The sequence below is a fragment of the Anser brachyrhynchus genome (genome assembly GCF_964034855.1).
Source record: "Anser brachyrhynchus genome assembly, chromosome: 13".
Lineage (NCBI taxonomy): Eukaryota > Metazoa > Chordata > Aves > Anseriformes > Anatidae > Anser > Anser brachyrhynchus.
The window spans coordinates 21,689,451-21,694,043 of record NC_137708.1 but is presented as its reverse complement, the minus strand read 5'-3'; the positions used below and the strand labels follow the sequence as shown (position 1 = coordinate 21,694,043).

Sequence of the window (4,593 nt, the reverse complement as noted above, 5' to 3'; positions counted from 1 at the left end):
GTAGGCCCCACTCGTCTTAATCTTCCCAAGGAACCAAGATATTCACCAGAGGATGAGAAATTAGCAAATCTCCTAAAGGCCCGAAAGAACTCTGATGGACGGTATGTAACTGCTATGGGCCAGGTAGTAATACCCCCCTTGGTGATGCGAGAAATACTTCAGACAAGACATAATGAGTGTCACTGGGGTGCAGAGGCAATGGTAACATTTTAAAACGTAGCATTATCTCTACACATATGTTAACAATGGCAAAATCAGTAATGTCAAAGTGTGAGATTTGTCTGAAAAATAATCCAGTAGCAAGAAAACATGCTGAAATGGGAAGAGTTAGAGTAGGAATAGAACCAGGAGATTACTGGCAAGTTGATTTTGTAGAGTTACCTAGGACTAGGGGATGTAGGTATTTGTTAGTAGGGGTTGACACCTTTTTCAGATGGCCAGAAGCCCTTCCCTGTCGCACCAATCAAGCTAAAGAGACAGTAAAATGGTTACATAATGGAAAACCATTCCGAGGTTTGGGGTACCATTAGGAATATCCTCGGATAGGGGGCCGCGCTTTGTTTCATCTGTGGTTAAAGACGTAAGTCGGCTATTAGGAATTTCTTGGAATTTACATACTGCATGGAGACCCCAATCTAGTGGACAGGTAGAAAGGATGAACCAAACTCTAAAGGGACAGATCAGTAAAATCTGCCAGGAAGCCAAAATACAATGGCCACAAGCTTTGCCTATAGCTTTACTGAGAATAAGGATAAAGCCAAGGAGTGGAATGTCAGTAAGCCCATACGAGATTACGTATGGAAAGCCTTATGAATCCCCAGAACCAAATCCTAATATGCATATAACAGGGAACCAGGATGTTTATAATTATGTATTGTCTCTTGGTAAAACTTTAGCTCAACTTCGAAGTGTTCTGGTGTGGAACCGACCGTTGGCACTGGAAAATCCTGTCCACGACATTCAGCCAGGTGACCAAGTGTACATTAAAAACTGGAATGAAGAACCCCTGAGAGAACGGTGGGCTGGACCTTATCAAGTATTATTGACTACTTTTAAAGGTAGAAGGGGTGGATGCTTGGATTCATTATACTCGGGTGAAAAAGGTTCCCGAATTTTGGTCAGTGCGAGCAATCGGAGATACAAAACTACAGATGAAGCGCGTATAACCATACAATGTTGGGGTTCTTAACAACAGTAACGATAACAGTAATTGTTTTGTGTAAATACCTTGTAATTGGGTTCCTAGAAATACCAGAAAAATATAAGAAAGAGGAAATATTCAGAGGAGAAAATGTTACTTTGGAATGTGGAATGCACAACGATAAACCAATAACAATTAGCTCTCTACAGGTGGTCTGGGAAAAAACAAGTGACTCCGGACAGAGCCAGGAAATATACGTAGACACAACCAGGGACAATACAGGACTGAAGGCTGGATGGAAGGGGAAGGCATACGTAAGTAAAACCATAGAATTGGGCCAACAACTGAGAGGAGCTACCACCTGAACCCTGTTTAGTGTTACTAAAGTCAACAAAGGAAACTACCGGTGCATGGTAACACATGAAAATAGCACAGATTACGGGATAAGAGAAATATTGGTATATCCGAAATTGGATAAAGGAATATTGGTAGCCCACTGGAAAGGATCTAGAAGAAAAAGAGAGGGCCAGGTGCCATGGACACAAGTGGTACAGATCCCACACAGGCAACCATCAGAGAATTTACTGGTAGGATTGATTAAAGATTTTGCCATAATGAAAGGAACTGATAGAATTACTGCTTGTTTGCCCATCCCAAAAGCAACGGGGGACCCGCTTGAGTGGGGTATAATAACCTCCCCACTGCCCCAAGTAAAAGGAAATGAAACAATTCAATGTAAAGAAGTGAAAGTTCTAGAGAGGATAAATGTTACACAATACTATAGGAAACTGAGCCCCCCAACATCAAGGTCTGAATGTGAAAAGAAGAACTACCATTGCATAACAATAGGCAGATTTAAGAATGTGGGACAGTGTTATTACGACGAACTACGTGTAGTAGAAGGAGTTAGAGAAAAGATTGTTTGGGAATGTCAAGAGAAAAATAAGCCAAAAGGAATGAAAGGGTGGGATAGTGATTGGACAGTAAGTTTATTGCAGAAATTCCAGTATGGAGGGAATACATCATGGTGTATTAAATGGCAGGGGAAGCAGAATGGAACTGATCAGTTTTATACAGTAAGCCGGGTTGACAGTAGTGGTAGACAAGAGTCAACAAAGGTAGCTTGGTGGACTTGTGAGAAGAAATATACTTGCGACAGTAATAATGAAGATATCAAGCACTTACTTCCGGTATTGATAGCTCTTAGGGCAGGATGTGCTTGCCGAGGAATTAAGTACAATTCGGAAAGAAATAGCCAGGCTGGTCAAGTCGCAGTGGATTGTAGCTATAGTACCATAAAAAGTCCAGGACAATTTGTATGGGCAGCCAGTAATGGAACTTGGACTACACACCCGCCGATAGATGGGGAAGTAAAAGAAATAACTCTAGGACTCCCTCCCCACACTGCGTCCAATATGGAAAAAGTCTCCTTTTAAGGGAAAGTTGGAAACCCTACAAATTAGTAGGGCAAAAAGAAGTTTAGAAGAAGGGGCAGATGAAGATATATGGCATGAACCCTCGGATGGAGTAAAATTCAGTTGGGCGTTAGAATCTCTATTTGCACAGGTAGCTACTTATCGAAATAGGGAAATGATTTATAAACTTACAGGACAAGTGAGTAGGCACGAGAGCCACGAAAGAAGGCTTTAGAGACCTTAATATCCAACTACAATCTACAACTAAAATGGTGCTACAAAATCGATTGGCATTAGATACACTGTTATTAAAGGAACATGGAGTATGTGGATTTCTAAAAGATCATATTGATCATTGCTGCATCCACATTTCAAATGTGACTATTGATGTAGAACATGTCATAGAACAACTGGCTTGAGTGGAACAAGATGCAGAACAGGAAGAGAAAGATATGACAACAAGCTGGTTGGATAAAATTTTTAGTGGATGGAATATTAGTAATTGGGTTAAGTCCTTACTGGAGACAATAATTATATTGGTGATTGTAGGGGTACTAATTTGGTTAACATTTATAATGCTGAAAAGTCTGATTCTAAGGAAGACAACCTGGAACCGGACAGTGATGCAAACTATTGCTCAGCAAATGGAACCACATCCTCAATATCCTCCACCGGCATCTAACAACTTTGGATTTCAGAGAAAGAATCTGAGGAACCCAGGAAGTGAAATTGAATGAAAACCGAATAGACAAGATCAGTTTCAGATCAAGTGAACCCAACCAGAAGGGTGAACGTAACATAAAGCAGAAGTGGTGGACTTATGAAATGTTGTGACAATCCTAATCTTTGTAATTTCCTTGATTCTTAATGATGTAATTTTCCATGATTATATTATTGGTGAGCACTGAGTGTAAAATATTTTAGTTAGTTAGTGAAAGCATTTGCCCTCCTCGAAAGGAGTGAAATGCTTTCAAAGGGGGGAAATGTTAGTAATAGAAGAAGAAATAATACAATATTGTTTAGTATGTTACATTTGCGATGTACTGTTCCGAGGCTGCGCTTGGAAGATACAAAAACTATGTGCAAGGGTAACATGAGAATGCCCCAATTCATGATGAGGAGTAAGGAGGATTAAAAGAATGCTCAATTTGCAAGACATCTAGATAACTGGGGCTTCTTGGACTCTGGGAACTGGGTCAAACCAACCTTGGGGTTTGGACTGAGACCAAGGGCTCAGAGAGCATGCGTGAAAAGGAAAGGTTAAAAAGTTCAACTCTGATGAAGACATCATACTTCATCCCGACGACCACCCGGACGACCACCAGAGAGTAATACGCAAGCGCAGAAGGACTGATAAGATAATTAGCATACGAAGCGAGGCTAGGCGGAGCTAGGAAATGAATATGCATAGATGAGTTGTGAAACCTAATGCATATGTAGTATCTTAGGAGATAAAAGAGAACTAAGAGAACAAATCAGACGAAGTTAGATTTGGGCAGGCATGCCCCTAACTTCCGGCGCCTAATAAAGCACCTTCATATAATCACTTTGTGGATTATGTGTCTTCATGAACGCTAACAATATGACCAAGCAAAAAACTGATCTTTTTCAGCTGGCATTGGCTTAAACTTTTCTTTGTGCATAGTGAGAAAAATCTGAACCTGATCTCCTTCTATGACCAAGTGATGCGCTTGGTGGATGAGGGGAAGGCTGTGGATGTGATCTACCTTGACTTCAGTAAGGCTTTTGACACCGTTTCCCACAGCATTCTCCTCAAGAAACTGGCCGCTCGTGGCTTGGACTGGCGTACGATTTGTTGGGTTAAAAACTGGCTGGATGGCCGGGCCCAAAGAGTTGTGGTGAATGGAGCCAAATCCAGTTGGAGGCCGGTCACTAGTGGAGTCCCCCAGGGCTCAGTGCTGGGGCCAGTCCTCTTTAATATCTTTATCGATGACCTGGATGAGGGGATCGAGTGCACCCTCAGTAAGTTTGCAGATGACACCAAGTTAGGTGTGTGTGTCGATCTGCTCGAGGGAA

At 41.6% G+C, this 4,593-nt stretch overlaps 1 long non-coding RNA gene across 2 annotated transcripts; it reads left to right on the top strand.

Moving 5' to 3' along the window:
* Window positions 1-7: 7 nt before the first annotated feature.
* LOC308177112 lies at window positions 8-4,102 on the top strand. 2 transcript variants are annotated; one of them, XR_013938910.1, is made up of 2 exons: window positions 8-1,455; window positions 3,155-4,102. It is a non-coding gene; the product is annotated as an uncharacterized lncRNA (long non-coding RNA). The 2 variants fall into 2 exon arrangements; XR_013938911.1 differs by having other exon boundaries at window positions 3,143-4,102.
* Window positions 4,103-4,593: the final 491 nt, after the last annotated feature.